The sequence below is a fragment of the Thrips palmi genome, unplaced genomic scaffold (assembly GCF_012932325.1).
Source record: "Thrips palmi isolate BJ-2018 unplaced genomic scaffold, TpBJ-2018v1 HiC_scaffold_16, whole genome shotgun sequence".
Classification (NCBI taxonomy): domain Eukaryota; kingdom Metazoa; phylum Arthropoda; class Insecta; order Thysanoptera; family Thripidae; genus Thrips; species Thrips palmi.
The window spans coordinates 13,504,171-13,514,147 of NW_023144625.1; the positions used below are offsets into that span (position 1 = coordinate 13,504,171).

General features: G+C 62.9%; 1 pseudogene; it reads right to left on the reverse strand.

Moving 5' to 3' along the window:
- Window positions 1-4,245: 4,245 nt before the first annotated feature.
- On the reverse strand, window positions 4,246-6,590 carry LOC117642560 (annotated as a pseudogene).
- Window positions 6,591-9,977: the final 3,387 nt, after the last annotated feature.

Genomic DNA, 9,977 nt, shown 5'->3' on the forward strand with positions numbered 1-9,977 from the left:
ACGACGATGACGACAAACTATCGAAATCTGAAATTTTCAGCGCGTGCTGGAATGGAATTCCCTACATCCTGACGACCTTTTTCATGCCGAAACAGAACGTCAAAGTGCGTCTTGCCGGTAGAAATGGACACGCCGCAACCGCTATGCTCACGTCAGACGAGAGTAACTCGTTATTCGTCTCACTCTGTCACGCTCGGCTCACCGCGGCGTGACACACACTCTGGCACACTGCAAACAAACAAGCGGTGGGACGAACTAAATGACTCTAGGACACGTGGGTCGACGACGACGACTCCCCCGGGCAGGACGTCGTCATGGACGTCGTCAGCCAGGAGGCCGCGTCTGTCGCCCGGCGATGTCCTGCAGTCTGAGTCGGAACTGTCTGTCTCTCTCGCACCTGTGCGGGACGCCCCGTGAGTGCGAGAGAGACAGAGCGACGACGACGACTCTCAGCCCGCAGGCTGGCCGGGCCGCCCGTTTGGATCGTTCGGATGGGACAAAGTAGACGTTGACAGCTATACGTACCGCCGCGTCTACGGCCGGCGCTGCAACCACGCCGTGCTGCTGTGGGATTGGAAGGAACCAGACGCCGGGGACTGGGGCCGCGGGGCGAGCGGACTTGCATTATTTTTGAAAACGGGCTTCGCTGTGCCTCGCTCGCTGCGCTGTCCGAAGATAATGAAGTGTGAGAAAAAGGGGCGGGGGAGTCGAGTCGAACCGAGTCGGCAGCGCTGCGGGGCTCCACGGCCCCCACGGCCCCACCAGGGCGCCGTAGTAAGGCCGTCGAGCGGGGCAGCACGGGGGAGGCTGCTGCCGGCTCGGAGGGGGGCATATTGGCCCCGCTTAACAGCCGTTTGGATTCGAGCTTCGAGCGGCCGGGAATCGGGAAGTAAACGACAGGCGGAGCTGTCGGAGCCACACTGTCACGACACCCGACCAGTTCGTTTCCACTAGCTTGATTTTTAAAAAAAAATATCAGTCACTGGTTTGCAAAGCAAAGAATTCTTTTCCAACTATTTCAATGTCTTTTTAAAAATACACTTTTACGTTGTTTTTGTTGTTGTTTCGAAAAAATATTCGGCGGCGATCCTGGCCGGCTGCAACGTGTCCCGGCGGCACGCGGCTGCAAAGTGGCGGCGGCGCCGCGCCACTCCACTGTCAAGTTCGTTACCGTCCCGTTTGTGTCGCTCTTAGGTAACGCGCCGTGATGACAGAAAGGAGATTCGCGTCGCGCCACCGCGCCACCGCGTCCAGCCCGCCTCGCCCGCCTCTCTCGCTTCTTTTTCCGCCGGGGGAACCGGCAGGGCGCTGCTATGGCAATTAATTTTAATTAAAAATCGAACCGGCAACAGGCGCCTCAGTGCAGGTAGGCAGGACAGGCAGGCAGCCAGCCAGCCAGCCAGCTAGCCCCGCCAAACGGCGCCCTTCTTTTGTTCTTTCATTCCTAATTAAGAGAAGTTTACGCGGGGAGCGATATCGAGCGCCAATTAAAGGATATGCCTGCAAAGGGACGGGCGGGACGGGGCGTCAGAGAGGGACAGTCAGAAGGACGCTTTATCTCCAGGAAACAGCCGGCCATTCAGAACCATTTCCGTGCAAAGAGTCACTTACAAATGAGCAAAGTTATTTCGTTTTCCATAATAGTTCTCTGGTGATTTTTTTAAAAATCCCAGCACGGCACACCGTGTCGGATAAATTATCATTTGCCACCTGTCACGAACCGCCAGGCAGAAACCGAGAGGGGATGAAAAAGGGCGCGGAAAAGATATCAGGACCAAAAAAAAACGCAGAGAGCGTAATTTTAATTTTATCAGCCGGTCTGCTGTTGATTGTTTCAGTCGACTGTCCCGTTGATTGGCACCAGAGACGGAAAAAAACGGGCCGGATTTTGTTTTAATGATACAAAAAGGTGGCGCCAAATGCACACAGTCGCCGCTTCGATGGTCAGGGCGCGCCCACTGCGTCTGTGTGAGTGTGCGTCTGTGTGCGTGCGTAGTAGCCCCGTGTGCACGTGTTCCGTGTTCGACCCGCGTGTGCCGTGCATGTAATGCCAGCAATACCAAAGCGGCCGTCCATCGGCGTAGCTAAGAGTCGTGAGCGTGCGCCTCCCCTTGCTCCGCGTTGCAGTGGGCCAGAAGACCGGACGAGGCGGCCAAAACTCGAGACGCGTTTTGAGCTCCAGAGTCGCTAAATGGGACTCGAACCGAGCGTGTGGCCCCACCAATGGACTGTGTCACCGCTCAAACTAGCCTCGCGCGCGGACGAGGTTCCGCGAGTCGCCGCGAGGTGGCGCTGCGCGCGCCGAGCCGCCGCACGCTCGCGGTGGCGACCTAGGTTAGCGTAGTAAGTATTGTAAGCGCTCTTGTACCAGTCACTCATTCGGAAAAGATTGTAGAGCGCTGCCCGTACTTTCATTGGGCGCTTGAGCTCAGGCGTCCGACTTCGGCGAGTCATACACTGATGGGCGTGGCCACGCCGACGCACTGGGGTTGCCCCTGGCCGAACCCTCGGCTCTGCGTGACTGACGTCCGCCCTGGCCGCCGCGCCCGGCCGGCCGAGTCCGGCATCAAACATTCAGCCATCACCATTCCGTTCCACGCGTATGCGCGCCACGCCGCGATGTACACCCTCATCCTCGTCCTCATCCTCCAGCTGCGTTGGGCGGCGCCATGGCGGCCATGGCGAGGCGCGAATCCCAGCCCGACTCCGTCATCTTCAATTCATGAAGCTATCCGGCAGCGCCTTACGATCGCAAGGCGGCGGCGGTGTTGGCGGCGGTGCCGAGGTGCCCGGCACACTGAGAGTCGCTTCCGTCGCGCTGTCTCCCTCGCACTCACGGGGCGTCCCGTGCAGGTGCGAGAGAGACAGAGCGACGATAACCACTCTCGGAATCAGTCTGCAGGAACAGCGCCCCACGGGGCCGAGGGGCCGAGGGGCCGCGGGAAGTGAAAGCGTGAAAGCAACCCCCGACACCCCGACGAAGCTTTCCCTCCCGCGGAAAAACCGACGCGGCCGCACCGTAAATTGAAATGGCAGAATCCGGGGCCATTTTCTGCGGAACACGGCGGGAAACGAATGTGATTTGGGTGGTCGCAGGAATGACACCTATGAAACGACCTCTGAGTGTGAGAAAGCCAGAGCGACGAAGGCACTGCCGTTGGGCATGGACGGCCTGCTGGATGGTCACCGCGTCGCCGCGTGGAGAGCGCCCGGCCGGTAGGCATCACGTGGGCAGCTGTGCGCCGCGGGCCAGGCCACTGCAAAGGCGAGTCCGCTGGACAACTGCCGGTCGGCCTCTCGCTCTGTCTCTCTCGCACGCTTACGCAGCGCCCCGTGAGTGCGACAGAGACAGCGACGGCGCTGCTCTTCTGCTGAATGGCTCGACTGGACGGGGAGCGGCGGCCGAGCGGCGATGACGCTCGCAAGTTACTCCAACTAAGCAGAGGAACCTCCCCCAAAAAATAGATGAAAAACGTGTCCTCGTCGTTCCCTCGGCGGTGGTGTCGCCTGGGCGGTGTCATCAAGCAAAGTCTCCCGAGTGCCGCGCTGCCAGTGTGCTGCCAGCGTGCTGCGTGCCGTGGGGGGCGTCGACTCCACCCCCGCCGCCGCCGCCGCCGCGCCTCGGCCCGCGGTTTGTTGAGAGGCTCAACTGTTCGCGGGGGGAAACGGAGTGTAGAATATGGCGGGGCGGCGGAGTCGGCCTGGCCGGCCTGGCCCCACTTGCACCCCACTCACGCGTGCCAGACAGGGACCGACTTCTCTCTCTCTCTCTCTCTCCTCGTCCCTCTGTTTCCTGCTGCCTCCGCGGCGGGAAGCGACGCGCCGCGCGCCTCCATTTCGACTGTCACAAGCTTAATTTAAGTCTGAAATGTGTTAAAATATTTTTAGTTGCGTGTTTTGCCGCTCTGGGTTGGTGCCAGTGGCAATAAGCCGACTAATTGGACGTTTGTGCCCCTATCTCTCTCTCTTTCTCTCTCTCTATCTCTCTCGCTCGGGTTGGCAGCCCGGGCGCGGGCCGTGGGGCTCCGCTTTCAGTTCGCGGCCGTCTCTCTCTCTCTCTCTCTCTCTCTCTCCCCGATGGAAATGAGTTATACTCGCGGGCAATAACGCGGCCGTCTGCCGCTGATGCTCGGCCATCACGCGGGTAAGCAAAGCGGGGCGGCGCTGCCAACCAAACAAACCAAGAGTGCCGCCAGGGCAGCCAACAAACAGCGTTTTTCGCCAAACTTTTCCTTTTACCTTTTATTGTGCTGGAACGTTTACTGTTCAAGAGAGCAGTAAAGTGCATATACCTTCAGCAGCGCACCACAATTGTAACTACACTAACAATCTCGCGCGAACATTGGCTGCGCGCCGCGAGGAATTCGCCGCACCGAGCACATTACACAGTGGAGTGCACGGGCGTTGTCAATTAAAATGTTGCGAAAACAACAACAAAAATAACTAAAGCGAGGCGCGGCTACTCCTCCTCCTCCTCTTCCTCCTCGAAGTCGCCCTCGTCCTCCGCCGTGGCGTCCTGGTACTGCTGGTACTCGGAGATGAGGTCGTTCATGTTGGACTCGGCCTCGGTGAACTCCATCTCGTCCATGCCCTCGCCAGTGTACCAGTGCAGGAACGCCTTCCGCCTGGGGAAAACGAAACGTCGAATCAGTATTCGATCCCGCGACCCTCGCTCTGTCTCTCTCGCAGCTATCCGGAACGATCCGTGAGCGCGAGAGGGACAGAACAGCTGCTCAGAATGGGTGGCTGGTGACCTGAACATGGCGGTGAACTGCTCCGACACCCGTTTGAACAGCTCCTGGATGGCGGTGGTGTTGCCCACGAAGGTGGCCGACATCTTGAGCCCCCGGGGCGGGATGTCGCACACGGCCACCTTCATGTTGTTGGGGATCCACTCCACGAAGTAGCTGCTGTTCTTGGTCTGCACGTTGAGCATCTGCTCGTCGACCTGGAAGCGGCGGTGGAAAAGAACGCAGGGTCAGGTGGACTGCGAGGCGAAGTGGGTACGCCTTCCGCCTCGCCGGGGCGCGACAGGGTCACCTCCTTCATGGACATGCGTCCCCGGAACATGGCGGCCACGGTGAGGTAGCGGCCGTGCCGCGGGTCCACGGCAGTCATCATGTTCTTGGCGTCGAACATCTGCTGCGTGAGCTCGGGCACGGTGAGCGCGCGGTACTGCTGGCTGCCGCGCGACGTCAGCGGCACGAAGCCCGGCATGAAGAAGTGCAGCCTGCGGCGGGGACGGCGTTAACGACGCGGTGGCCGAGGGCGTTGCCGCGTCGACGCGGGCGCCGGAGTCAGTGGGTTCGACTACCCGATTTGGAAAGGCTTTTGGCCCACCTGGGGAAGGGGATCATGTTGACGGCCAGCTTGCGCAGGTCCGAGTTGAGCTGGCCGGGGAACCGCAGGCAGGTGGTGACGCCCGACATGGTGGCGGACACGAGGTGGTTCAGGTCGCCGAACGTGGGCGTGGTCAGCTTGAGCGTGCGGAAGCAGATGTCGTACAGCGCCTCGTTGTCGATGCAGTACGTCTCGTCCGTGTTCTCCACCAGCTGGTGCACCGACAGCGTGCAGTTGTACGGCTCCACCACCACGTCGGACACCTGCGGAACGAGCACCAGGTCGCTCGGGGCCTCGGACACGGCCTCGGACACGGCGCCGAGCGGGCGGACGGCGGCAGGCAAGCAGGCGCACCTTGGGTGATGGCACCACGCTGAAGGTCATCATGATCCTGTCGGGGTACTCCTCGCGGACCTTGGAGATGATGAGCGTCCCATGCCGGAGCCCGTGCCGCCTCCCAGGGAGTGCGTCAACTGGAAGCCCTGCAACGACCGCCTTGTTACCGTGAGCGCCCCTTCCCCGCCCTCGCCGACGTGGACGTCGCGGACACGTCGCGGACCTGCAGGCAGTCGCAGCCCTCGGCCTCCTTGCGCAGCACGTCCAGCACCGAGTCCACCAGCTCGGCGCCCTCGGTGTAGTGGCCCTTGGCCCAGTTGTTGCTGGCGCCGCTCTGGCCGAACACGAAGTTGTCCGGCCGGAAGATCTGGCCGAAGGGGCCCGAGCGCACGGCGTCCATGGTGCCGGGCTCCAGGTCCACGAGCACGGCGCGCGGCACGTACTTGCCGCCCGTCGCCTCGTTGTAGTACACGTTGATGCGCTCCAGCTGCAGGTCCGAGTCGCCGTGGTACGTGCCGGTGGGGTCGATGCCGTGCTCGTCCGAAATCACCTCCCAGAACTGCAAGGGCACGACCAGTTTTCTCGCTAGACAGGCTTTAAGAGACGTTGCACTTTTCATCCCTTGCTGCACCCTTTCTTATGCGAAGCAGGTTGTGCGTGCTGCCGGTGCGGCCGTCGGGCACGTTGGCGGCCCCGAGGGGCTCGACGCTAGCGCAGGCCAAGAAGTGCAAGCCCTCACTTACCTTGCCGCCGATCTGGTTGCCGCACTGGCCGGCCTGCAGGTGGCAGATCTCCCTCATGTTGTCGGTGTGGCGGGTCTACTGTAAGTCGTTGGCCGGATCTGCTAGTCTGCGCGTCGGCTAGGCTAGGCTGGTGCTACGCTGGCGTCGAGGCTGCACTCCCGGTGAAGCTTCGTTGCCGGGCTACAGGGCTACAGTCGCGGGGCTTATCCCCATCTCTGTCATGCCTCGTGCCATTGTAGGCAGACCCCCCACCTGCCCCCACCCTCATCCCCGAGGCCCCGACGGCCCCAAGCTCAGCGCGGCCTAGAGAGCGACCACTGTAGGCGCTCAATTTCGCAGGTCGCGGAAGCAAGCCACGCGCGACCCCGTCGTCGTGGGCTTCCGAGAGTCCGAGCTGCAGACAGCCCACACACGCACGCGCACACTCGCGCATGCCCGGCCCACACACTGCCTCGTTCCCACAGCCACAGACAAGCGAGCCGGGCCAAACGGGGTGCACGCTGCATACAGCCATTCGGGTTCCCTCTCCTCCCCACGCTAAGTGGCGCCTAAGCCACCGTAAGCGCTGAGGATCCTCGGGGCTCACGGCGCGTGTACGGTGTAGGGCGCGACGCGCTGCGCAGCGCCCGCCAGATTAAATAACAGCGGTTCAATTAATTTGGTGGGCAGGGCAGAAGCCCTTGTGATGGGCTGTGGAGATCGCTTAAATTCACAGACCAAAGGTTGTTCCAGAGAGCAGCATAAAGAGGTTTCTCTTCGCTTTCACCGCTCTTCAGGACCTTCTTCGGGATCCTACTCACTCTCAGGCGCTCATTTCAGGCCCTTCTAGCGTCGCTTCCTCCAGGAGCGTGCTGTGCCGCCCGACCCGGCCCTGCCCCGAGCAGCTGAGCTGTTAACAGCGTATTAGCGCGCCGTCCCGTGTGCCGTGCCGCGTGCCGTGCCACGCCTGTCTCTGCTGCAGCCGCCGTGTCGTGCTGTGCCCTGCCCTGCCCTGCCTGCCCTGCCGTGGCGTGCCGTGCCGTGCCGTGGCGGTCGGGGCGCATCATGGCGCGCTAACTCGCCAGTTTGTATGCATGCGACCCTGCATAATACATGATCGCTGTACTCTGGCGGCGTGCTCGGCGTGCTCGGAGCGCTCGGAGCGCTCCTGGAGCGGCATGGGCCACATGGGGGCGGCGAGCGCGAGGCGCTTGGGCCGCCAGGGCCGCCAGGGCCGCCAGGGCGGGGTGCGGGCGGGATTGCGAGCGGCACTTTGTGGCGAGGCCAGGGCACTACTAGTAGTTGGGGAGGAGGAAGTGGCGGTGGCGGCACGGCCATGGCACGGCCTCCCGCATCCGTCTTCCCCGCGCACGCCCCGCACGCCCTCTCTCTCTCTCTACCTCCCCCTCGCTCTCTTTCTCTCTTTTCCGACACAAACTACCCCTGGCAATCAGAGCGGTGTGGCTCCCCGGCAGGTTTACATGCGCGCCGGCAGGCCGGGTCCGCACAGCGTCGTCGCTCTGTCTCTCTCGCACCTGCCCCGGACCGCCCCAGGAGTACGAGTGCGAGAGAGAGAGGCGCAGAGCGACGAGAACGAAATGCGGAATCAGTCAGCAGGTCGGCAGGGGGCCCCGCGCGGGGTGCGTGGCAGGCGGGGGCCGCGCGCGGTAATCCTCGGACCCCCGGGGAGGCGATGACGCCCCTGACGGACGAGGGTGATCGCGGCGACACGGCTCCGTTTTTAATTGGCTGCCCACTCGCCGCACCTCGACGGCTCGACGGCGGCCTCATGTCCTCCCCACCGCCGTCACGGCCCTCCTGATGGCGTGCTGCGGAGCGCTGCGGGGCCAGGCCATTTACTCGGCAGTGATTGGCACCGGACGCCACCGGGCCGCCCTTATCAAAGCGACCACCCCGACGCTCTGTCTCTCTCGCACTCTTAGGTGACGCCCCGTGAGAGCGAGTGAGACGGTGACAGTGGCTCTCTTCGGAAGGACGGCTGGGAGGCAATTTTTGACCGCTCCACTCGAAATTCGCGGCGGCGGCCCCGGCCGCGCGGGGGCTGGCTAACGACCATCCCGAGGACGGCCAGGGCGCGGCCAAGGGCTGCGGGCCGAATCGTCGCTCTGTCTCTCTCGCACTCCTGGAGGAGGGCCCGTGGGTGCGAGAGAGACAGGGCGAGACTGGTTTGAATCGCTTCGCAGGACGGCCCCGCGGTATCTGGAGGGCCGGCCGAGTGACGCGGCGACGAGGCGACGCGGCGGACAGTGATGGAGTGACGCGGCGGAGGCGCGGCAGCTCGTTAAACGGGAGCCGCCCCGCCCCGCCCCGCCCCGCCCCCCCCGCCCCACCCCGCCCCGCCGCGCAACAGGACGCAGAGGCTTCGTTATACGAGCCCAAAACGCGGGGCAGGACGACGGCCAGGACGACGAGGGGCAGGCACTTTGTAAAGCACATCACCGAGGACACTTCCTCGACCAATCAGGGCCCTCCCCTCGCACCCCCCTTCTCTCCCCCCCTCTCTCTCTCTCTCTCTCTCTCTCTCTCTCTCTCTCTCTCTCTCTCTCTCTCTCTCTCTCTCTCTCTCTCTCCCTCTCTCCGACGCGTTACGTCACCTAGAGGGATGGAACCGCCACCGCGGCCACGGCGGCCACGGCCGGCGCGATGATGAGGCCGAGCGTTCCCGCGTCAAATATTCACGCGGGTCGTCGTCGCCCCCAAGCCCCGCCATGAGCAGCACAATGACAACGGCAATACTCCGGCACTTGCATCGCTACCCCGCGCACCCCCCCGCAACCCCACGCCGCCTCTGCGCGGACGGAAACTTACCTGAACTGTTGCGGGCTGGCGCAGTGGAGCGACACCCCACCGGGGAGCGCAAAGCGACGAGTTTACATCTGCAAGGGTTGATAAGGGGGAGGGGGAGGACATTGCTTAGGCGAAAGAGAGAGACAGGGAGGGAGAGGGAGAGAGAGTTTCCGAGCAGTACTGGGTGGTTATGAGACTCGCTCATTACGCCGAGGACAAGGAGAGACTTGGATCGGCCAATGGCGGCAGAGGCCCTGCGCGTCCCCTCCCCGCCCCGCCCCGCACTGCCCCGGCAGAGAAGTTTCCTCCCTTTTGTCGCCCTTTCCCGGTGCGCGACCGGAAGAACTGGCCAGGGACACTCGCTGCCAACGCAGATTCAGACTTAGTGCTTCCAATCTTGGAACAAGACCTTTCTAGCTGTAGGACCGTACTTCAGGTCCCGCTCTCGAGCTCTTGAACTGAAATAGAGCCAGGCTGTGGCGGCGCCGCGCAAACACGAGCGAAGCGCCGCAAGAGCGCGAAGCGCGCAAAGCGGCCTAATCAGGGCTTCCTCCTGCCTTCCCGCCGGCAGTGGCGCCACCACGGCACTTCCGGGAAGCATTCCCTCCGCGCGGCATCCCCACGGCATCGAGGCCCTGCGCGCCCTGCCGCCCCGCGTGTGCAAACACTGCCCCACTTGGCTTTCATTAGGACGAGCCGGGGAAAACGTTGAGGTGGGGCTCCGCCGTGCTCCGCCATGGCTCCGCGGCGCGGGGCTCTCAAATAGCGGCG